General features: G+C 37.4%; 1 protein-coding gene across 4 annotated transcripts in view; it reads left to right on the top strand.

Annotated features, from left to right (window-relative positions):
- The window catches only part of IL1RAP (interleukin 1 receptor accessory protein), a 167797-nt gene that overhangs the window by 25943 nt on the left and 115372 nt on the right, over window positions 1–26482 (top strand). Inside the window, exon 1 of one of the 4 annotated variants that reach the window (XM_060198508.1) lies at window positions 20160–20179. The exons of the other annotated variants lie outside the window; for them this stretch is intronic. The gene's annotated coding sequence lies outside the window, so the exon portion shown is untranslated. Of the gene's footprint in view, window positions 1–20159; window positions 20180–26482 lie in introns of those variants that run through there. 4 annotated transcript variants of the gene reach the window in all.

The raw sequence follows: 26482 nt of genomic DNA, 5'->3' as shown, positions 1-26482 counted from the left end.
AGGAGGGGAAGACAGAGAGGAGGAGAGAAAGATAGACACCTGCAGACCTGCTTCACCACCTGTGAAGCGACTCCCCTGCAGGTGGGGAGCCGGGGTTCGAACCGGGATCCTTATGCCGGTCCTTGTGCTTTGCGCCACCTGCGCTTAACCCGCTGCGCTACAGCCCGACTCCCAAAAAATGTATTCTTGTTTATTATTAGATAGAGATAGAGAGAAATTGAGAGGGTAGGGAGAGGTAGAAAGGGAGAGAAACAAAGAGACACCTACAACCTTGCTTCACCACTTGTAAAGCCTTCCACCTGCAGGTGGGAACCAGGGACTTGAACCTGGGTCCTTACATACTGTAATGTGAGCACTTATCCAGGTGCACCACTGCTTGGTCCATAAAGAAATGGCTTACAGGACAGTTTGTGATGCATGAGTACAACTTCTCATGTCCCTGTGGTAGGTATCTCACTCAAATTTTTCTCCATCATTTCTTCCTTTCATCCCCACCCCACCCACCTCCCTGACCTACCCCAGAGTCCTTTATTTATATAAATAAACAGTGTAGTACACTCTACTTAGTCCTGGTTTCACCATGTGTTTTCCGTTTCTTTGTTTTTTACTTTGTACCTTTGGGTGAGATCATCCAGTATTTGTTCTTCTCTTTCCAAATTATGTTACTTAACATGAGTCCTTCAAGTTCCATACAAGAAGAATAAGCCTCTTATTTTAATGTTGCACTTGCTTTTATAAAGGAGAGGATAGACTTTAGCATGTTTAGCAAATGCATTTCAGAACCAAAGTCTAATTTTTTCTTCTGAGTTTATGATCAGTAAGAGATATAGCTGGGGTTTGTCCTAGTATAAAATTATGTACCTTCTCCATAGAACCTGATTTTAAAAAATTCTAGGATCTTAGTATTCTTTATTTCTTTGTGTGGTGAAAAATGTGTATGTCATTAAGGGGCTTCATCACTCTGACCTATTTAATTTAATTTTATTTTTCATATAAAGAGAGTGAGATGGAGGGGGAGAGGGAAAGATGGAACAGCACCAAAATTTCCTTTAGTGCCCTGGAGATTGAGTTCAATCTGGGTCATGTGTTTGACAAAGTAAATTCACCAGGTCAGTTATCATGCAAGTCTCAATTTCCCATTTTTAACTGCATTTTTTAAAAAAAACTTTATTTATTTATTGGATAAACACAGTCAGAAATCAAGAAGGAAGGGGATGATAGAGTGTGAGAGAGACAGAGAAACACCTGCAACATTGCTTCACCTCTCACAAAGCTTTCCCCCTGAAGGTGGGGACAGGGGCTCTAACCAGGGTCCTTGTGAATTGTAGCATGTGTGCTCAACCAGGTGCACCACCATCTGGCCCCTCCATTTTAACCTTTTTAAAGTGTGTAATTTTGCGACAATCTCCACTGTTACAACCATATTGCCATACATCTCTAAAACAATTCTATCTTCTTTAGCTAAAAGTATCTCCTTGAACCAGTAGTTCCTTGGAGCCCAGGTGGTGGTGCACCTGGCTGAATGCACCTATTACAATGCACATAGGCCCAGGTTCAAATCCCTGGTCTCCAACCTGCAAGGTGGAAAGCATAATGAGTGATGAAGCAGTGCTACAGGTATCTTTCTTTTTCTTTCCCTCCCCATTTTCCCCACACCTCTCAATCTCTCTCTGTCTCTAAATAAATAATAGGAAAAAAGAGAGAAAAAAAAACAACAACACTAACTTGTTGTTTTATCCCTGCTGTCTTCCCTTGAAAGTCACTACTTGTTAGCATTTTAGCACGCCAATAATGTAATAAGGAACTGTTCTTTGAGATTTCAATATCCTGCCCATCCTTAGAAACTGGAATCTGTTTGCATAAGATTTGAAAAGCAAGGGTGTTTTCTTGAGAAACTGACTGAGAAAACAACTTGAAAAAAACCTTTGCATGTAGTCTCCCCACTTACACAAGTGATGCTACACTAATTACAAATAAGCTTAGTCAGTGCAGTTCCCGGAAACATCTCATTTGTGTCACTCCATTACTTTCAAAGTAATGAAAACCACTTTTCCAGTGAAATATTTTTTTTACTTATATTTCAGGGATTCTACTAATGTAGATGAGCTTTTTCTACAACCTCTACTTCATCAACACTTAACATTGCTTTGTTGACCTTTTGGGTTATCTTTTTAAAATACAGAGAATGAAATACAGAACACTTTTCTTCTTGTGTTTTGTTTTATAGCCTGTCATGGGCATGAGGAAGTATGATTTAAAAGAGTCAATGCAGGCAATCTGCTGTAATCAGAGAACCATATTTAAATCCAGATTCTGCTATTTGATTACTGTGATATCTTGAGTAAGACACTCCACCTTTTTTGCACCTAATTTTTTCATCTGTAAAGCAGGAAAATTATATTCCTTTATGAATAAGTGTTGTGAATGCAAAGTAAAATGAGACATGAAAAGTAGTACTAGGTAGGCTCTCAATGCATGCGTTATTTCAGCTGAGTAACACACCTCATGTATACTAGGAATTTGAAACATATTTGTTGAATAAGTGAACCGATTTTGTGTCCACAGTTAAATGCCTCTCAGTTTCCTTGTATCCACACATACTTTTGGCTTGGTTTATTATCTCTCCACTCTCTGTTTTCTTCTGGTTCCTACTTATACCTGTCTCTCCTGACCCAGATCTTGCTTCAGGCTTAGAAACTCCAAACTTAAGGCATTGAGGATGATTGGAAGAACCAAAGGAATGCCTGTAAATTCCTCTTAGAAAGCACTTCCTGTTTAAATAAATGTTTCCTTAGAGCTTCAGAAGGGTTGAGAATGGCAGTTATAAGCACTCATATCCACTGGAACATAAACAGGTAGGAAACAAAAGAAAAAAAGAAAGAAAATTTTCCTCAGCAGTAGCCATGTTCTGGATTTCACCCAGATCAAAAAGTAATGTTGAATGAAGCAACATGTCACTGAATGAGGTCTTATTCTAGGGCTAGTCTCAAGAGTCCTTTGAATGTTTTGGAAAGAGCTAACTGGCCCCTTTTTGAAATGCCATCTTATACATGATAAATGCAAATGGATGTTTCATAAGCCCAGATCAAACCCTACAGTGATAAAACAGATAATGGTCACAGAGTATTGCTGTAAATTGCCTGACAGAATTTAGGGAGAAAAGACTTCCTGAAAGATTAACTGGAAAAAGATTACTGAGCGATTAGAGGTATGGGAGACAAATGAAATACTTTAAATAAGTGTTTGCTTGGACTGCGCAACAGCCAATGGAATTACTCTATTTGGAAGTCCACAGTCATTTGACTCACATTCCATGCATCAGAACAAACTAACATTACCAGGGTAGATGCTATTATTAAGGATTTCAACAGAAAAAATATACACTTACTTGTAGTTCAAGGTAAAGGATTGTATTGATGTGAGCAGAAGAGAATTTTATATAGAAAGGGGATAAATGACCTTTGGCTACGGAAGCAGAGATGTTTCATGAAATAAATGATGTTGTAAATAAATCATGAAGGATGGGCATTGTTTGTACTTATGAGTAGGGGTAATGCTAGACATTCCAGGCAGAGAAAATGATTAAGAGGCCTGAGGCTTGCGGGCTGTGTGATTTATAGCACCATCTGTATGTGTACCAACAACTGTAGTCCTGGTTGGGTGAGGAGTGGTACAAAAAAGAAAGAAAAGCAAACAATAACAAACAAACAAAAAACTGGCTTGCTGTCATTTCTGTAGGATTCAGAATGTCATATGAAGGGCATGAGGGAAACAGAATGAAGATGTGCTCTGTGGGAAAATTGATTTGGTCCTTGTCATCAGTCAGCTTTTACAGGTGTCTTGATAGCATCCAAAACTTAACTAAGGCTTTTAAAGCTTTCTTATTTGTGGGTTGGTAAACATCTTTCTTTTGGTTTTGGAGAACAAGATTTTAGTCTGTTTTTCAAGTATCAGGGGATGAATATACATGAAAAAAGCTACTGTTTGGGGGGCCAGTCTAATGAACACATGCTTTTTCTCTTTCTCTCTCTCACACACACTCTCTCTAAGAGAAGAGCAAACCAATTAAAAAAATAGTACTTATAATTTTTCTAGTGTATATTAAAGTCATGGAGGTAGAAAGGCTATTTATTGAATCTCCTGTGTGCTGATTTCATTCTTTTTTCTTTCTAATTTTCATTTAGATAGGACAGAGAGAAATTGATAGAGGAGAGGAAGATAGAGAGGGAGAGAGAAAGATACACCTGCAGACCTGCTTCACTGCTCATGAAGTGGACCCCTTGCAAGTGGGAACCTGGGTTCTTGAGCTTGATAATCTGTTCTCTTAACTAGGTGTGCCACCACTCGGCCTCCTGCTGATTTCTTTCATATTCTGAGAAATACGATTTGTCTTTAGTTTTCTGACTCTTTCTCTGTGGTGTCTTATGTTCTGATTTGGTAATACTTCTTAAAGTATCCCAAGTGCTAGAAAAATTAGTCATAACCAACTCCAATTAAACATACTGTCAGAGCATAGCATTACCATCAGATCCACCAGAATGTCTTATGTCTCATTTTAGCCAGCCATTTTTATATTGTTACTTCATCACTTTGCCCCAGGGATAGCTTAGTAAATTAGAAAATTGATTTGAATTCCCTATTTTTTCCCTCATGGTTAAGAATTCATGACCCTTACTTCACTAAAATATTTTCTTAATACTCCCCATGAGAGAACTTATAGGAACTTTGCAAGGTTTATTTTTATTGCAAGAGTGTCTTATTCCAGTGCAATAAAAAATATAATAAATAAAAAGCTTTAGTCAGCATTTCTAAACTGTGTCAAGAATTCTAATGATTGAAGATATTTTAAACAAGGTTTCTTAAAATAAATTAAGTTTGAGGAGTATTGTAAGTGATTCCTCAGTTTCAGTGTGCACTAGCATTCTAAAGACTCCTTAGAAGTCTTGTAAGAAGTGTCTTTGTAGCCTAGTCCTTCACCCAGTACTAATATTCTAGGGTTTCTCTAAAATGCTTCCATAATAGTAAAATGCAATTTCCTGATATCCTTCTGTAAAACCCCAAGCTGGACCATAGAGATCAATATGAAATTTCAGATTATCCCAATTAATTCAAGAAAATATATACTTAAGGGAGTCGGGTGGTAGCGCAGCGTGTTAAGCACACGTGGCGCAAAGCGCAAGGACCGGCATAAGGACCCTGGTTCAAGCCCCGGACTCCCCACCTGCAGGGGAGTCGCTTCACAAGCGGTGAAGCAGTTCTGCAGGTGTCTGTCTTTCTCTCCGCCTGTCTTCCCCTCCTCTCTCCATTTCTCTCTGTCCTATTCAACAACAACAACAATAACTACAACAATAAAACAAGGGCAACAAAAAGGGACTAAATAAATAGATGTTAAAAAAAGAAAATAAATACTTCGTGACTGTCTTTCTCTCTTTACTAGGTACATATGGACTGTACATTTAATTCATCTCGTGTGTACCTAACCAGGATTTATGTGAGAAATTTTTAAATTATTATTAAAGCTTTCTCTCTGTGTGTCAACAGAGCTGCTTCATCTGATACTATTTTCCTGAATCCAAAGAAACACACCAAAGGGGATGAAATAATAAGACATTAATTTCTGCTGCAGAACGCCAGTGTTGCTGACCCTGCAGGGATATAGCAAAGTGAGATTAATTATGCAGATGTGCCACCCTAGGCTTTGGAGTTGAAGTGTCCTGTTGTAATTTGCTGCAGGATCATTCATGTTGCCAGCATATTGATATGTTTATTATTCTACCAAGGTTTTATCCGCCCCTAGACAATTACAGAACCACTTACTAGCATCTCTCATTGAATTCTTATTTAAAATTCTCAGGGCCAAGGCAGACATTCAGGACCTCTTGTTGGAGACAGCTATGGATCAATGATGGCATGGAGCAATATGGGATGTTTTTTTAGAGTGTGATAAAAACTGAAGACTGTGTGCTCACCTAAGTTGGGAGTCTAGAGGGTTTTGCAGACAGTTATCACAAGAGATGAGAAATAGTATGCAGATGTCAACAACTGGACTATAAACCATTTAACTCCTATAAAATGATTGAAAAAAAAAGAGTTAGGCATTTAGACTCATATATGGTTTCTCTTATTCCATGTTTCTGTCACAAGCTTTAGTAATCTACTTATTAATTTTGAGAGAGAGAGAGACAGAGAGACAGAGACACCAGGACCACAGTTTTGCTCAGACATAATACAATGTCACTGATGAAACCTGGAACCTTAAACATATAAACTATGTACTCCCCTCACTGGAGTGATCTAATGCAAACTTTTAATTTTTTTGTCTAGTATTTTTTTTATTAGTGATTTAATAATGATTGACAAGATTGTGGCTTAAGGGGTAAATGCCATACAGTTCCCACCATACAATTCCCAGAGTACCATATCCCATTCCCTCCATTGGAAGCTTCCCTATTCTTTAACTCCCTGGGAATATGAACCAAAATTCTTTATGGGATGCAGAAGGTGGAAGGTCTGGTCTTTGTGTTGCTTCCCCCATGGACATGGGTGTTAACAGGTCAATCCATACCCCCATCCTGTTCCTACCTTTCCATAGTGGGGTAGGCCTCTGGGGAAGTGGGGTTCCAGGACACATTGGTGAGGTTGTCTACCCAAGGAATTCACAGTGGTGTCATGGTAGCATCTGCAGCTTTGTGGCTGAAAAGCATTAAGATATAAAGCAGAATAAATTGTTTAAATATCAGGGACATAAAGGTAAAAAATATAACAGATAACTTTTGGGGTCTTCATGTTGGAAGAAACTAGGAAGTCTATTTTAGGTATATTCCAAGGGGCCCATGACTTTCTAACTTTTGCCTGAATGTGATAGTTAACCTGCATGTGGGCTAAAAATGCTGTTTAGGAAGATATTGTGAGTGTTGGGAATAAGACAAGAAAGCTAGATCAGGACAGAGAGCAGCTTCCAAATATGGGCAAAGTGTATATAAACTTTTAAAGTAAGAACATAAGCAGTGAGAGAGTATATAATGGGAAGATATTTATATTTGGTTTTTGAACAATGCATTTTAGACAAAAGCTTTACCATTTTTGTGTCTGGAAAAATTGCTACTTTCATAAAATGGGGTTGATATTGCATATCGAGCTTCTGAAAGTTTTCAGAGGTTTTTGCATGTCATATACATAGATATTCATATACATATAAAAACTTTGTGAATAATAAGTGCTTATATACATACACATACAGACCGTGTTTTAAAAATATTTGTGTGTGCTAATAAGAACTTCCCTTCTTGGCCACATGGGAATAATGGAACATGCTTCCATGGCCCCATTGCATGTAAGGCCCTATTTAATTCTGTAATCACTGCTATTGCTGCCTAGAACAGAACGTGGTAGCCATGCATTGATTGGATGACCTGCTCCAAGGGATATATGCCCTTAACGTGGTGTGTAGAATGCATTTTTCTTCCTAATTGCTGCCCTTAATCTATGGTCTTAGGGATGTTGAAACTGTAAGATAATAGTCACGTGATTGGATTTTTTCAACAAATTTTTCTCCCTATTCTATGTTCAGTGGTAATAAAAAAAAATGTAAGGTTTGCTTTAAGTTCTCCTTAAATACATTTTTTTTTCTGTTAAGAATGGCTATATTTCAAAGTACTACCTGTTCAGAGTTTTTCTGATAACCCAATATATGGCAGAGTCAGAGATTGGAGCTTTTAATTAAATGAGCAGACTTTTATCCAAATGGCTGTAATTAATGATGAACATATTAGAGATGCCAACTTAGTTTCATTTGGCACAGAAGAATCACATAGTAGGTATTCAGGTATTGTATTCCACAACATTTGGAAAACGCTCTGAAGGACTTAAGGTAAAGCAACAAAATATCCTGCTTGTATTTTGCCTTTTTTTTTTTTTTTTTTTGTATATGTTCTGCCTTCTTGCTCAATTTTCTTGTCAAATCATTTTAAAACCTCATATTAAATACTTAAATCTGCTTGAGCACCTCTGTGAGGGCACTGTGTTTTTTTGTTTGTTTGTTTGTTTTGAAGTAGCTGCGTAGTGAAGATAAGACACACTTGTTGAAATTAGGGTCACTTGAGTCTCTGATGGTTTATGGATCAGCAGATAATAGCAGTAGCAAATTCTAACTCATTCTTATCCTGATGGAAGGGGGTTGCATTCTCTTATTTTATTTGGAATTAAGTCACCAAATGTCAACTGTATATGTAAAGAACTGTGGTCAGTGTCCCCCAAACCCTTCCCACTTTTTAGAATGATCTAGTAGACACAGGTCACATCCCAGACTAAGGAACTGGTGGGTGCACATTGCCATCTGTCAGGATGATCCTGGTGTCCAAAAATCAGTGAATGAAGTCATAGAATTTTCTCAGAAGGGACACAGACTCACACAGACCTCCTCAGTTTTAGTTCATGCGGGGTTTTTCCTTAACACTTTAGAGACAAAGAGATGACTTTTTCTCTAAGATTTCTTAGCTTTTCGGGGGGAGGCCGAGAGGTGTCTGAGCAGCAAAGCATGTACATTTTGCCTATAGGCATACTTCGTTTCAACTTCTGGCATTGCAAAACAATGTGATAGACACTAAACATTGTGATCAGGGCATGCTCTGGAGTTTCACCCTTTCTTCTTTCTGCCTCTGACACACTGCGCACATGCACACACAGACACAGACACACACACACACACACACACACACACACACTCAGAGACTTCCTCAAGAGTTTTGAATTATGTGGGTTCCCAAGAACACACTTAAAATTTTTTTTTATTATTTTCTTTATTTATTGGATAGAGCGAGTCACAAATCAAGAAGGAAGGGGGAGAAGAGAGACAAAACCTGCAGGCCTGCTTTACCACTTGTGAAGCTCTTCCCCTACAGGTGAGGACTGGGGGCTTGAACCCAGGTCGTTGTGCATTGTAACATGTTTACCCAACCAGGTGCACCATCCTCCCCCAACATACTTTATCTATTATTAGTGTGTTTTCAGGGACAAGATTGAGGATGAGGAGGATGCCTAATGAAACATACTCTCCAACAGACAGAATGCATGGGGCTGGAGCCTGTTCTGCTGCCTCTGTGTTTTCTCACAATCGGCACAGTGTTGATTTGGTACATCATACATCTTCTGTGAATGCTCCAATTTAACTGTGACCTTGACTCATTTGAAAGAAACTAGCTGTGAAAACTGAGACACTGTGATAATAAAGTGCATATTCAAAGTCAAACAGCTAATTGATACACGAAACAGGACTAGCCCATATTCATCTCTTCTGTTTACTGTGTAACTGAGCATTAGGAGCTCCTGAGTGCTACGGCATCTGTAAGGCATAGCTTAGACTGCAGGTCCCTGGACAGGTGTGCAGGTGGGTCCTAGTCTGCCAGGTGGTCTTTAGCCGGCTGATTATTTTTATGGGAGAAATGGTGTTTAAGGGCATGATGCAGGGAAATGCTGTCTTGTGAAAGGGCAACTGACTGAATTATGAGACTGAGAATGACTTACAGCTAGTCAAATCTAATTTCTGAAGACAGGTTCAATTATTAGGTAGTGGATCATGAAACAGTCAACACTCAATGAAGTGACATCTGTTTAGAACCACTCCTAGCAGAGATGACATCCACTGGATGGTCCTTAGCTTGCTCAGTAATCTACTGTGCCTGGGAGTACATTTGCAAAATAAAAGTATCACTTTCTTATCTTTAACACTTCAACTTATGTAACATTTTTTCATAATACTATCTAATTTTACTCTTTTAGTAGTTTGTGAATTAAAAAATTATATATATATATATATATATATATATATATATATATATATATATACCCTATTTTATCTATAAGGGCATTAGGGTTCACATAAATTAGCCAAATCATCTAAGGATAAAGTTTTAAAATGATCAACAGGAAACCTGAACAGAGTTTGACAATGGTCAAGGATATGTTTTTTACTAACGAGAAGTTGTTTTGTGTGCATGTTCATTTAGACTATCTGTACTGTGAGCACAAACTTAGAGCTCTTGTCTAAAAGGGGGGAATGAAAAGTAAAAACTTAAATAAAATAGATTAGGGCAGAGCTTTCTCCAGTCTCTTATGTCCAAATGCCTGCTTAGAGTTTTTAGAAAAGTAATGGCCTACATGTCATTAACAGCAAGATAAGAGAGAACAAGGAAAGACTTCAGAGGGAGGGGTAGGATGTTGAAAAGTACTTAGTATTAGTATTTTCGAATATTGTTTTGGAAGGTTAATGGTTTACAGTACAGTTATTTATGTATGGGGCACCATTGCTTATTTTCCTGTGATAGGTATCTTCAAAACATCTCCCACCTAACTTAGGTCCTTTTTCACCATCATGTACCAGAATCCCAATGCCCTCTGGGTAACCAGTATATACTCTGTGTAATTTTAGAAAACGTTCACATCTTTTTTATTGAATATATATTTTAAATTTGTTATTAGTAGCTTGTAACAAGATTACAGTGTTTAGTTCCACACTACCCACAACCACAATTTGTATTGTCACGTCCCAAAGATAACTACCATATTTTTCTCAAGTCTTGTATGCAGTTTGCTTGCTTGCTTCTTCTTCTCCCTCTTATCCTCCTCCTCCTCCTCCTCCTTCTTCTTCTCTTTCTCCTTCTTCTTTTTGATTTTTTTTGGTAAGTTTATATAAATATAGATCTCTATAGTCCACATATTATTAAGACCATCTGGTAGTTGTCTTTCATCTCTTTACTTATTTTGCTAAGCTTTATCACCTCTGGTCCTATCCATTTTGCCCAGAGTATGCAATATCATCTTTTTGACTGCAGAGTAGTATTTCATGTAATATATATCCTGTAAAATTTTAGGCTTTCATCTGATTATGGGCATATAGGCTGCTCTTTGGCTACTATGAATAATGCAGCTATGAACATAAGTATTGTTGTTGTATTCCTGGTTTTATTCTAAAACTTATCATCTCATTAAAAGTTAGAATCCCCTTGCTTCTGCTTTTCATGAGGGACTCCTCTCAGCAATTCTTGTAAGTCAGGTTTAGTAGTGGAAAATTCCTTCGTTTTATGAAAAAAAATCCACATTTTATGGATTAAAGATTGATCTGGAAATTGGGACTTGAATTCTTAATTCCCTAAGTAGAATTCCACAATTCTTACGTTTTCAAATATCAGAGGAAACAATATAAACATACTAAAGATATCATCCAAACAACAGTCACTGAAATGAGAAGTTCATTAGGAGTCAGAGAAAAATATGAGTGAGGTCACAATGGGAGTTAGAGAATAAAGAAATCCATACCTGTGTTTTTAAAAATATAGTAGAGTGGACCACCAAAAGAAAGACAGAAGCTGAAGGTTGAAGTGGTGAGCTGGAGGACAAAGTAGAGGAAGTCATTAAAAAATTAAGAAAAAGACAAATAAATTCAATAAAGATTATATAAGGGGATTATAAGAAAATATCAAGAGAAACACCATTGCACCAGTGTAGTCCTAGAGGAAAGGAAAGGGACAAAAAGCAATATTAGGAAAGCATTTCCTCATACTGAGGAAGGAGACATACAGTCATATTCAGAAAAATCTGAGTTTCAGAAAAAATTAAGCTGAAATTCACTAGGACCCATAATGCTGAAGATAAAGCTACAGGGAAGATTTTAAAAGCAGCAAGAAAAAAAGAATCACCTATAAAAGAACTTTCATAAGACATTTAGTGGATGTCACAACAGAAGCTCTAAAGAGTAGAATGGACTGACATATTATGTTCAAATTTCTGAATGGAAAAGAGCTCTAATCAAGAACTTTCTATATTCTTCTCTTTCTGGATTATCTTACCATATCTTATCATGATTCCTTCAAGCTGCATCTAAGATGAGGTGAAGAAGATGAATTAATTCTTAGTTGCTGAGTAGTATTCTATTTATAGTAAATCATTAATCTCCCCAATATAAAAAAGGGGAGGGTAAAAAAAAGGACAAAGAATATTCTATATGCAGTTAGGCTATCAGCTTTGAAAGAATGAACAAAAACTTTTCAGACAAACGAAAGTTAAAGGGATTCACTACCAGTAAGCATGAAATACTAAGAAGGACTTATATAAATGGAAAACACTAAGTGATCTTATTCATCTGTAGTAAACAGAAACAAAGCAAGGAGAAAAGAAAAGCTAGTTAAGTCAAGCCTTTGGATGTGCACTACATAAACTGAGGTTACCAAAAAGAATGGGAGTGGACAAGCAGGGTCAAAGCTGTATAGAGGGAGGAGGTCTAATGGACTTTATTCGGGGGTATTTATATTTTGGTAGTGGGTGCAGTGTGGTAACACATTTTGAAGTGATGTGAAATTTTATTACTAAAGCTTACAAGACTGGTCTTGTAAGCCTAGGTTACCAAACATATCAAATGAATCAATTAAATAAAGTCATGTCAAACACAGTATTTACTTTGTAGACTACATGAATCATTAAAATTCTATTGTGTTTTGTGAATTTCTGAGTAAAAGATAAATGATATGTTACTTTTTTATTAATTATTCAATATTGATTTACAAAATTGCATTTCAACAGAGGTAAAATTCTATACTGTTCTCATCACCAGAGTTCTGAATTCCAAGTCCCTTCACTGCAAACCACTGTGATTCTCCCAAGGTTGCAGACATGGCTTAACTGTCATCTCTTCATCTGTCTGTCTACATTTCTACATAATTACTCTCTTTTAATTCCAGGTCCTCTCTTCCACTCCAGGCCACACATAATCCTATTACTACATTGAAATATCTTTCCCCTTTTCATCCTCTCTCTCTGGGACCTGATGGAGCTGTTGTTCAGAGCCCTGTTTACCTTCTTCCTCATATCATTCTTCCCCACTGGGAGTATGGATCAAAGTTGTTTTGGGGGTACAGAAGGTAGTAGTTCTAGCTTCTGTAATTGCTTTTTCACTGGATTTGCATGTGGACAGGTCGATTTATACCCCGAGCCTATCTATCTTTCTTTAATGGGGTAAAGCTTTGAAGAGGAGAGGAGAGGCTTCAGGACATGTTGGTGAGATCATCTGCCTAGAGGAGTGAGGATGGAATCATTGTAGCATATGAAGCTTGGAGTCTGGAAGGTGGAAAAACATAAAGTGAGACAAAATGGTTAATGAACAGGAACCAAAAAGTAGGAAGGAACAGAGCAGATGAGATTAGGGATCTTAGGGTGGAAGAAGTCCATTTTAGGCATGTTTTTTGGGGCCCACAACTGTGGTAGATTTTGCTTGATTTTGATAGCTAGTATGAAGTTGGATAAAAACCTTGTCTGATGATTTGTTATTTTACAAAATCATTTGACTAGGTAATTCTTTGGCAGAGTGATTAATTACTATTATATATAATATTGGGTTGTCAGATTTTCTAACATGTTATATTTTTTTTAATTTTATTATTTTGTTTTTTAATATATGCTACTTATTTATTTTTGATAGATATAGAAGGAAATTGAAGGAAAGGAGAGTTAGAGAGGGAGAGATGGGCCAGGTAGTAGTGCATCTGGCTGAGTGCACATCTTACAATGTGCAAGTATCCAGGTTCAAACCCCCAGCCCCCACCTGTAGGGGGAAAAGCCTCATGAGTGGTGAGGCAGGTCTGCAAGTGTCTCTCTCTTCCTCTCTTTCCCCTTACCTCTGGATTTATCTCTGTCTCTGACCAATAAATAAAAAGTAATAAAAAAGAGAGGGAGAGACAGAGAGATAACTGAAGCACTGCTTTACTTCTTGTGAAATTTTCCTTCTACAGGAAGGGAATTGATTCTTGAATTCAGATCTTTTTGCACTATGATGTGTGTGCACTCAGTTAGGTACACCATTTCCCAGGCCCCTTTTTGCACTATGATGTGTGTACACTCAGTTAGGTACACCATTTCCCAGGCCCCTTTTTGCACTGTGATGTGTGTGCACTCAGTTAGGTACACCATTTCCCAGGCCCCTTTTTGCACTATGATGTGTGTGCACTCAGTTAGGTACACCATTTCCCAGGCCCCTTTTTGCACTGTGATGTGTGTGCACTCAGTTAGGTACACCATTTCCCAGGCCCCTTTTTGCACTGTGATGTGTGTGCACTCAGTTAGGTACACCATTTCCCAGGCCCCTTTTTGCACTATGATGTGTGTGCACTCAGTTAGGTACACCATTTCCCAGGCCCCTTTTTGCACTGTGATGTGTGTGCACTCAGTTAGGTACACCATTTCCCAGGCCCCTTTTTGCACTGTGATGTGTGTGTACTCAGTTAGGTACACCATTTCCCAGGCCCCTTTTTGCACTGTGATGTGTGTGCACTCAGTTAGGTACACCATTTCCCAGGCCCCTTTTTGCACTATGATGTGTGTGCACTCAGTTAGGTACACCGTTTCCCAGGCCCCTTTTTGCACTGTGATGTGTGTGCACTCAGTTAGGTACACCATTTCCCAGGCCCCTTTTCTATGTTTTCTTTTCCTTTTTTTAATTGCACCTTCTTTATTTATTATTTTTATTAATTGGTGACTTAATGATGATTGACAAGATTATGGGATAAGAGGGGTACAATTACATGCAATTCAATTCCCATCACCAGTGTTGCATATCCCTCTCTTAGAAGTTTCCCTATTCTTTATCCCTCTGGGAGTATACACCAAAAGTTCATCAAATGTATCATGACTATTCTGACAACCCAATAGTTTTCTTTTTGTGTGATTGGATTACATTTGACCACTTGTTCTTTTTCTCTGCTTTTTTGTTTTTATAATTCTTACTTGGTGAGGTCTGTGATTATAAGAGAGTTCTTACTTCTGTGTATTATAGTTTTTTTTATTAACGTGTATGAAAACAGCTGTAGGTGTTCAATAAATTCTTCTTGATGTGAACGAAATTCCATTCTGTAGATTCAGAAGTTACAGAGCACAGTCTTCTTGGAGAAACCTGACTACTTGGTCACAGTTTTGCTTCTTGTGCCTTTTTAAAAGTGTGTAGATAATGTCTTTCTCTCTCTCAAGTCTCACAGACAGGATCATGATCTTCAGACTATCCTATTGAATTAAGTGAGGTTAATAGTGGCAGTGTCATTATGTGAAATTTAAGGAGAGAAAATCTCAAAGGACTAAGGATCTTTACTATGGTGAGAAAAGTCATTAATTTGGATCTTAGTCTATGTAGTGATATAACTGTTTTTGCGTCTACAGTGGTAATAATTTCATCTAAAGTTTAAATTGAACTTTAATTGCCATCACATTTCCCCAAGCAGGTGCCTCCTATTCTGAATCTCACTCTGATATTATTCTACTGTAGCCCCGTTGTCTAGGTTCTGTGTGTTTATATGCCTTAGGACTGTAAATTATATGAGTACTGTGATGGTTTTCTCCCTCTTCCATGTTTAGGCTTGCATAGATTTTGACAGATATTTATCTGAATTAGAAGAAATGCTGTAATACTAATCAAATTCTAGATTTCCCTTCACCAATCTTAAAGGTGACTCTGCCATGTTCTATATTTTGTTTTAAGCTATTTTTTATTTACGTGGCATTAACTTGGGGAAAAAAAGGCAGAATTAAAAGAACTATGTTAAAGATTTTGTGAGAACTGCAGTGGTTATCATTTGTAGAGTGGGGCAGACAGACAACTTTGGTGGTAGGTGTGGGTAATCTTGCAAACCATTAGTCACACACACACACACACACACACACACACACACACACACACACACACACACACGGGGGGGGGGCTAAAAATTGAAACTCTGTGCTTGTATAACTCCACCACTTCCAGTGGCTCTTTTCCTCTTTTTTCTCTCTCTCTCTCTCTCTCTTTCTCTTTTGATAGAGGGGAGAGAGAGAGAGAGAGAGAGAGAGAGAGAGAGAGCTGAGCTTGGGTCAGCCTGCATGGTAATGTGTTTGACTGGGTTCATCACTTCCTAGTCTTCTTTTTTTTTTGTTTTTGTTTTTTGTTTGTTTTGTTACTAGAGCACTGTTCAGCTCTGGCTGATGATGGTGTGTGTGTGTATGTGGGGGAGGGTTGGTGGTGGTGGTGTTTGAATCCTGGGGGATTGAGCCTCAGGCATGAGAATACGTTTGCCTAACTATTATGCTCTCTATCCTCTGCCCACCTCCTGGTCTTCTTATGACCATTATATTTAATAGATTTCTAACACTTTAATAGTACAGTACTAACTGTGTAAAGTCATGGATGTTTACAAGTGGATTGTAGCTATCATTTGACTTCTAAGAAGTAGACTGTTAGCATACTTGGGAAGCTTCATTCTATATATAAACGTTTTTAAAATATTTATTTATTTATTTATTCCCTTTTGTTGCCCTTGTTGTTTTATTGTTGTAGTTATTATTGTTGTTGTTGATGATGTCGTCATTGTTGGATAGGACAGAGAGAAATGGAGAGAGGAGGGGAAGATAGAGAAGGGGAGAGAAAGATAGACATCTGTAGACTTGCTTCACCACCTGTGAAGAGACTTCCCTGCAGGTGGGGAGCTGCAGGCTCAAAGCTGGATCATTGAGCTGTCTTTCACGCTTTGCACCACCTGCGCTTAACCTGCAGCGCTATCACCCAACTCCTTTGGAAACCTCATTCTTGACCCTTCCCTATAAGCATTCCCAAAGGCCATTCAGGTTCTTTTCATACTTTAAGATATCTAATCTTTTAGGTTTTTTTTTAAATCAAATTTAATTGAAACAAAACAGTCTAGTTTAATTAATAATAAAATGTCATGAAAAAGTGTAGAATTCTGTGATTACAAAGCTCCTCCCATGTCACATCCTTTAATCTTTCATAATCTATTAGACAGGTTTTCAGGTCAATTTTCAAAATGCTGGGTTCAAATACCAGAGAAGAAGAATCTTCTGGACTATGATCTTTTTTCTCAAATTCCCATTTCTTTGTAATAATCTTGATTTTTACAGAAGTTAGAGGCCAGATTATAAATTCAGCTGCCTTCTCTAGAGTATTTGGAGGACAGAATACTATGCTTAAACCTGCCACATTCAAAGACTAGGACTTGACATGTTTCACCCAATAGTTAGTGCTCAATGGTTCACTTAAAGCAAGTTATTTAAATTCTTTGTAGAGTATATTGATGGCAGCTCAAAATTAGCTGCAGCACCAGTTTATTAAGCATTTCACATATACTATATCATTTAATATGAGTTCATGATAACCATCATTCCTTCAGAATTATTTATAATATGGGATGATGCTAAGTACTTTACAAGACTATTCATGTGCACTCTTTCCAATGACTTGATGAGCTCGGTTTATATCACCCTTATTCAACACGCTAGTCTATCATTCCTTAGTGCAGACTACTCAGTTATTGAGTTGCCCTTCCACTAGTGAGTGGACACAATGGGAAACTCTTCTATCTTCATTGAGAAGTATCTACAAATATTTATCTAACACGTGGATCTTCAATTCATCTTCAAGATATTATCAGGATCATAACTCTAAATGATTACTTTGAGTAATCCCTCAGCTCTCTTTTCTCCATTGGTTCAATATCATGTGGTGCCAAGTGCTCCTTCTAAAGTGCTCTTTCACTTTCATCTAACTGAAAACCTAGTTCTAGTTCTCTCTTGTGAAGGATGAGACATAATAATGACATTTATTCTCTCACCCTGCTGAGCATGTTGCTATTCAAAATAATACAGAACAAAAGGAAATCAATTCTATTTCAAGCTTCTAAAGATGGCAGGTGGTCTATTGTTTGATATATGTCCTCAGATTTTCAAACACTTTTGAAACTATTGAGTAAGAAAGGGAAAGGCAATGTCTAAGAGGATTGTGTTAATGTTTTTAGATGTGAACTTAGACATTTCTGTTGCATCAAGGTTATAGCAACATTAGCTTGGTAAGAAGAAAGTTGGGATTGATCATTGATCTTTCTGCATGTCTTTACTGCTAGAATTTTCTGGAACATTCAGTATCTAACTACAGGTCTGTGTTATTTTCAAAGCAGGTGTTGAAAATAGAACCCATATGTAGGTTAAAACAGCTTTCATTTATTTAGACAGTCTAGAAGGGTTTGCAGATCATTTGTGGGGCTATGGAAAAAATCATGCCACATTAAAATATATTTTAATTATCCTATAAAATCTAGGGATTTTTGTTTGTTTGTTTTTTAGGTACAACTCTGTACTGCTCTATTCTATACCATAAACATATCTTTTGTGATTTTCCTTTGTAGTTTTATTCTGCTACAACCTATAATTGCAGATCTGCTCTCTGTCACTCTTAATTTTGCCCTTTTGGGAATATCATTTTAATGGAATTGGACAGTGAGTAACCTACTGAGACTATTTTCATTTAGTGCAATACCTCTGAATTTCATCCAAGTAGCTATCAACAGCTCATTGCTTTGTGTTGCTCAAAAGTTCTCTTTTCTTTTCTTTCTTTCTTTTTTTTTTTTTAATGAACTAAAGTTGCATAGCCAGTGACTTGTTGAAGGGCATCTGAGTTGTTTCCAGTGTTTGGGAATTAGTAGTAGGACTGCTATAAATGTTCATGTACATGTTTCATTTTGTCAACAAAATCTTTGATTTCTCTTGGCTAAATACTTGGGCCTGAGAATGCTTGACATTTTAGAATGTATGTATTTAACTTTGTTATTTATTAATTATTTTTTCTGTATTTATCTGGGACAGAGACAGAAAGAAATTGAGAGGGAAGGGAAATTTCCCCCTGGACATGTGAGAACATTTATCTTTACACATCAAAGACCTATCAAAGTCTTCTCTTGTTTAGAATTTCTGATATATCGCTTTATTGCTTCTTACTTTAGTCAGAAAAAGTTGTCTATTTATTAGAGCTGTTATGATTAGATTGAACTCATGTATATAATCTGGATAACATCCTTAATTTAAAGTCAGTGGCTTTAATTACATTTATAAATATCTTTTGATAAATAAGGCAAGACACCATGTTCCAAGGATTGGAGCATGGGACTATTCTGTCATAAACACGTTTTTACTTATATAGTTCTTCACCAATTTCTTTAATGATAGTTTATATAATTTCAGTATATAGATCTTATTTGTGCTTTGCTAGACTTTGAGCAAAGCACTTAGTTTTGTTATTGTAAAACAGTTAAAACCATGTTTCCTTTAGTTCATTCCAAGTATAAGTAGCTATATATTGACTTTTTTATTCAATGAGTGCATAGGCCATGAGCTTACTAAATATGCTCACTGAGGTTTATTTTTTTCCATAGGCCTTTTAGGATTACTTACTGCATTGGATAAGACTTCTTCAGTGTGATGTAGAGGACCATTGAGAAAAGACATCTTTTCTGGCTCCTGACTTGAGTGGAAAAGCTTTATATCTTTCAACACTGGATGTGATGTTAGTTACAGGTTTCAGTAGATGCTCTTTATTGATCTGAGAAAGTAGCTTCAGTTTCAATTTGCTAAGAGTTTTCTTTTTCTTTTTTTATTGGGAGGTTATAAGTTTACAGTACAATTGTTGGCTCATGGATACAATTTCTTATCTCTCTAAGACAGATGTCTGAAAAACATTCTCACCCCCCAAATTAGGCCCATCATCATGTACTAGGATCTGGAAGCCCCCCCTGCTTTCACTCCTCACCCTGTCTTCCTTCCCCAGAGAGATTTGTTTTGTTGCAATACACCAAAGCAGTTCAAGTTTTACTTTATGTTTCTACTTTCTGTTATTCTTTCTTAAGCTCTGCAAATAAGGGAGATCATCCCATATTCATCCTTCTCTTTTCAGGCGTATTTCACTCCTTCAAACTTTAACCAAGAAGAGGTGAAGAAGGCGATTCCATCATTCTTTTTTTTTTTTTCCCTCCAGGGTTATTGCTGGCCTCGGTGCCTGCACTATGAATCCACCGCTCCTGGAGGCCATTTTCCCCCCCTTTTTGTTGCCCTAGTTGTTGCAGCCTCGTTGCGGTTATTATTGCCATTGTTGACGTTGCTTTGTTGTTGGATAGGACAGAGAGAAATGGAGAGAGGAGGGGAAGACAGAGAGAGAGGGGAGAGAAAGATAGACACCTGCAGACCTGCTTCACCGCCCGTGAAGCGACTCCCCTGCAGGTGGGGAGCCGGGGGCTCGAACTGGGATCCTTACGCCGTTCCCTGCGCTTTGCGCCACGTGCGCTTAACCCACTGCGCCACCGCCCGACTCCCGATTCCATCATTCTTAATAGTTGAGTAGTATACCATTATGTATATATACCAGACATTTCTTAGCCATTCATCTGCTATTGAACAACTTGTTTACTTCCAGGTTTTGACTATTACAAATTGTACTCTGGCAGTACAATTGTAAACAGGCAGTAGCACAGCGGGTTAAGCGCACATGGCCCAAAGTGCAAGGACGGCTAAGGATCCCCGTTGGAGCCCCTGGCTTCCCACCTACAGGGAAGTCGCTTCACAGGCGGTGAAGTAGGTCTGTAGGTGTCTATCTTTCTCCTCCCCCTCTCTATCTTCCCCTCCTCTCTCCATTTCTCTCAGTCCTATCCAACAAGGATGACAACAATAATAACTACAACAATAAAATAACTAGGGTAACAAAAGGAAATAAATAAATAAATATAAAAAAAACCAAATTGTACTTCTATGAATACAGGTACACATAGATCTCTTTGGATGGGTATGTTTGTTTCATTAGTATATATACCCAGGAGAGGAATTGCCTGGTCATTGGGTAGGCCCATTTCTAGCCTTCTAAGAGTTCTCTCCACAGGGCCTGGACCAATTTACATTCCTACCTGCAATGTAAAAGAATTACTTTATTCCCACAACTTCACTGGCATTTTCTGTTACCAGATAAAATTTTCTGATTCCAGATAAAGTTTTATAGCTTTGGAAAACCATAATACAAGCTAAAGAGCCAGAAAAAAGGGCAGGGGGAGCTATATATATATCTGATACAATAGATTTTATAATAAAAAAGTAATAAAAGGTAGGGGTAGGCATTCCATAATGCTCATTGATCAGTCAGCCAAGAGGACTTAACAATTATTGACATGTGTGAACCCCATGGGGGCTATCAGAGTAAGTCAAACATCTGCAGAGAGAGCTATGAAAATTCATCAGTGGCAAAACAAGTGTAGGAGACTTTAATGCCCCACTTTCACAAGTAGACAGATATCACCCAGGCAGAGAATTAATAAAGACACCAAAAGATTAAATGAAGAGATTGGTAGATTAGACCCACTAGACACCATCATAAACCTTTGCACCAAGAAACTGGAAACATACTTTCTTTTTTAATGCACATGGAATATTCTCAAGGATAGATCATATGTTAGACCACACAGACAGTGTCAGTAAATTCTGGAGCATAGAAATCACCCCAAACATCTTCTCAGAACACAGTGGAGTTAAAACTAACATTCAACAAGAAGCAGAAAATTAGCAAAAGCCCCCAAATTTGGAAAGTTAGTATATTGCAGAACAACTACTAGGTCAAAAGAGAGAGTAAGAATTAAATTAAAATATTCTTGAAAACAAATGAGAATGAAGATCTGAGCTATCAGAATATTTGAGACATAGCTAAGGAAGTATTAACAATGGAATTCATAGCCATACAGGCAAATGTTAGGAAACAAGAAAAAATCAAATTAACAACCTGACTGAACATCTTACAGCTAGAAAAAGAAGAACAAAGGAAACCTGTAGCAAGCATAAGGTATGAAACATACAAACTAGGGTGGAAATAAATAAAATAAAAATAAAAATAACGTAACAAAGATCAACTCTGGTTCTTTGAAGGGGTAAACAAAATTGACACACCTTTGTCCAGGTTCACTAAACAGAAAGAGAGAAGACTCAAATAGGATTGTAAATGAAAGAGGAAATATCACAACACACACTGCAGAAATTTAAAATATCATGCAAAATTTCTTTAGACTACTATATACCACCAAGCTATATGGAAAAGTTCCTAGAAGCATAGACCTTCCAAAAGTGAACCTCAGGAGGAACTAGAAAAAATGAATAGAGCAATTATAGTAAAAAAAAAAATGGAAACCTTTTTAAGATCCTTCCCAATTATAAAAGTCCAGGCATAGACGGTTTTATAAAGTGAATTCTATAAAATCTTTAAGGAGGAACTGATATCTATACTTTTCAGGTTCTTCCAAACTATTGGGGACACAAGAATATTCCAAGTGGAATTTATCACAGGGATGAGAAACTGGTTCAAGGTATGCAAATCAATAAATGTTATCCATCTCATTAAAATAAGGAAAACCAAAAACCAAATTTGATTTCAGTAAATGCAGAGAAAGCCTATGACAAGATCCAACACCCTATCATGATGAAAACACTACAAAAAATGGGAATAGATGGGAACTTTCTAAATCTAGTTGAATCTAAATATAACATTACCTTCAGCCAGCATCACCTTCAATGGTGAGAGACCATAAGCATTTTCACTTATCTCAGGTACTAAACAAGTGTGCCCAGTGTTGTCTTTGCTATTAAACATAGTGTCAGAAGTCCTAGCTATTTCAGGGTACAAGTTGGAAGAGAACTCAAACTGTCACTGGTCAAGGGTGATATGATAATATACATAGAAAATCCATCAGGAAACTCCTGAAAGTTATTAACCAATATAGTAAAGTGGCAGGTTACAAAATTAATGTATAAAAATCAGTGACATTCCTCTATGCAAACACTGTCACAATATTAGTTAAAAAAAAAAAAAAAAAAAAAAGAGGAACTGAGTTCAGATTCCCAGCTACCACACACGAGTACCATGCAATGGAGAAGCTCCAGGTACAGTGGAAGAGTTTTGGTCTGGAGTGTTTGGTCTCTCCCTTCTTCCTCCTTCCCTGTATCTTTTTACCAGACATTAAAAAGAAAAGAACAAAAGTCTTCCAGGAATGGTGGGATCACACAGACTCAAGCTGCTGAAGGCAACTTAAAAAAAAAAAAAAGAGTTCATACTCTTTCATCTGGCTTATTTCAGTTAGCAAAATTATTTTAGGGATTCATCCTCTGTACTCCCATGCTTCAGCACTCTGGCTTATCACTTTTCTCACTCCCCCTTATTTGAAATGATCTCATATCAAATAAATAAAGTAACTCTTAAGAAATAAAGTAGGCAACTTTTTGGCACAGTCCTCAAATATCTCACTTAGTTGAAGGAAAAGACCCTAGGCTTACTTTCCTACAGTTTCTTACTTTCCAGAGGCAGGCAGGGTGTTTGGAAAGTTCTTCAACATCTAAAAACAGGGGAAAAAACATAATAACTATTATTGTCATATATGAATATACTTAATTAATTATACACTAAAAATGGATGGTATCTGTGGTGTGTGAAGTATATCTCAGTAAATATGCTGGTAGACCACCCCATCACGTGGGGCCCTAGTCAAGGAGCCTTGGGATTCCCACACAGACATGATGAGCCTAAACCTCTAACAGATCCCTCTCACCACTGTCACTGGTCATCTCCACCAGGAACAACACAATGGACCTCTTTGTGGGCCCCTATAGGACCCTGCCCAAAGTGTGGATAAACAATGGTAGGAAATGTTCCATTTTTTGAAGGGAGGCTGGACAACATATTCTACCTACTACCTCAGGAAGATGGGTCCCAAAATTAGTGCAGCCTGGAATGTTCCTACTCATGACCACAGAATGTGAGCTCAGACCTACAGGGATGCAGAGGTTACCACAGGCTCTTGTGCTGAATATGGGCCCCAGATCAAATTGGTGGGATTTACAGTTAACAATATTTATATACTTTTCTCATATTTGGGAGCTACTCTCTTCTCTGATCCAGCTTTCTAGTCCTTTTTCCAACTATGACACCATCTTCTCAGACAATAACCTGGGTCCACCTCCATATTAGATGTTAGGCAAAGGCAAAAACTAGTAAAGACATGGGCCCTCTGGAATATACCCAAAACAGACCTACTAGCTTTTTCCAAAACGGAGACCCCAAATCTTCATCTGCAATATTCTTGCCTTTAGGTTCATGATTAGTCAACAAATTTTTCTGCTTTATATCTTAACTCTTTTTCAGCCACCAGGTTCCAGATGATACCATGACGCCAACCTGACTTCCTTGGTTAGAGGACCCTACCGTGTGTCCTGGAGCCCCACCTCCCCAGAGCCCTGCCTTCCTAGGGAAAGAGAGAGACAAGCTGGGGGTATGGATCAACTTATCAATGCCCATGTTCAGTGGGGAAGCAATTACAGAAGCCAGACCTTCCACTTTCTTCACCCCATAATGATCCTGGGCCCATACTCCCAGAAGGATAAAGAATAGGGAAGCTATTAAGGGAGGAGATTGGATATGGATCTCTGGGGGTGGGTGGGCATTTTGTAGAAATGTACCCCTCTTATCTTGTAGCCTTGTCAATATTTCCATTTTATAAATTTAAAAAATCTGCTGGTGGCAGTTAAAAAAACAATCTGAGGTACAATACAAAGTGATGTTAAATGAGCCAGCCTATTTTGATAGGTTTCAAGCCAGTCAACTGTTTCCCACTAACTTGGTCCATTTAGACTGTCAGAACCACCCTGCACAATCATACTTTCTTTTCAATTAACATTTTCTCTAATTCATCACAGGGCAGAACAGACCCTGTACACAGGTTATCTTAAATCAGCTTTATTTTGGTGACTTGACTTCTCATAGCCTCTGGCATAATCCAGTTACTCATGAGAATATCAATTAAGGTCCTCAGTCACATTAATTAGAATGTCTTCTAAGTGTTGCTGCTAGAATTCAGCAGCTTATAAACAGGCAAATTGGTAAAATCTAGAGGTGCACAATTTTTTTTAATAGTCAAAAGCAATTTGAGATGCTAGCATGCCTTAGCATAACTGAGTATTGGGGCTGAAATTACTGTGCCTGCAATGAAATATTAGTTGCCCTCTGCTGACAAGGATTAATGCAGAATTATTAATTACTTTTATTAATGGCTTATACAAGGACATAGGTGGCATGCTGATTAACTTTATAGATGAGACAAAGCCAGGCGGATAACAATTATTGTGATGACAAATTCAGGAGCCAAAATTATTTCGAGACAGAAATCAGTGGCAATTCATCTAATATGTGCTTAGAAGAATGATCTCCATAAAGCATAACTTGATCATTTAATTCTTCTAATAAGAAATCTTGACTTATTCCCTATTTTTTGTTCAAATTTTAACTCCTAAATCCTTACTCTGCTAGGTCTAGCCTTACTATATATTCACTGATTCTGATACTCCCTGCTTTCCAATAATTTGTTGTTTCACATAATACCCTGTGTTTGAGCTGAAGTAAATTACTTATAGATTATTTCCATTAATGTTGCACTTCATTATCTTTGATCATCATCCATTCTGACTTTCCTTTCCTTATGTTTTCCTTCTGTTCAATTCTAAAATTTTTTTAATGCTTTACATTCAACAGTAAATACAATAGTTTGTACATGCATAACATTCTCCAGATTCCCATTTAACAATACAACCCCCACTAAAATTTTAACAGGTCTGAGTTCAAAAGCTACCTTAGTAGCTTCTTTGATTGTCATGATTGTAGTAATCCTTCTTTTGCTAATCTTCAGTAGCAGTAATCTCTTTTTTTAAAAAATTCTGTTTACTTTGTATTGCAGTTATTATTGTACACATTTTCAGTCTCTCATAAACTCTACCCATCTTATTTAAACATCTTATTTATCTTGTTTATAATACAAGGAAGTAAACAACAACAACAACAAAAATCCCCTTCATTTTATATACCATTATGCAATTACCATGTTTAACAAAAGCCTCTCTGACCTATAGACTGGTAGACCCATATGGTTCTGCAGCTCGTGGCCTAGTCTAATTTTTGGAGTAGTAGACTTAGCAGTAATCAAATCAGTAATCTGTTCTTCTGCCTAAAAATTTTAGAATACTGTAAGGGAAATGTTTAGACCAGAATGAAGGAATGATAACTTGGCAGTTAGCTAGATGTGGGTATAAATACTGTCTCTTATCACTTCCTAAAACATTATCTGGACAAGTTACCAAACTATTTTTAAGAGCCCTTTATATGTTTGTTGTGTCTGAAACAGAAATCATGGAATTTCTCAACAATATCTAGATGGTAGTAATTCTACAGAAAAATTTTTTTTTATCAGCAGCTAGGTATGTCTAAGGCAGTATAAAAAGAAGCATTTCACAGAGGTGTTAAATATCCAAGACTTCTGAATTAAAAAAAAATAACACAAGTAAATAAATGAAAGGGCATTATTGTTCCTAGCTGGCTCTTACAACTGGTTATCAACAGAAATGCTAAAAATGTCACAGAATCTGGACTTTAGCCTTGCCATTTGTCTCTTTCATTAAGAATGGGAAAGTCAACACAGCAGGTCATGAAGTTTATATTTTTCCTTCCTGTAAATTCAGAGTGTGAGGGACTATAGATCATGTCTGCATTCCGTATTTCCAGGGTTTTATTTATCACTGAGGAGAAGTGCTAGACTATTTCTAGTTGGAAGTACACCAGGAGAGT

The sequence above is a fragment of the Erinaceus europaeus genome, chromosome 9 (genome assembly GCF_950295315.1).
Source record: "Erinaceus europaeus chromosome 9, mEriEur2.1, whole genome shotgun sequence".
Lineage (NCBI taxonomy): Eukaryota > Metazoa > Chordata > Mammalia > Eulipotyphla > Erinaceidae > Erinaceus > Erinaceus europaeus.
This window is presented reverse-complemented; position numbering and strand designations above follow the sequence as displayed.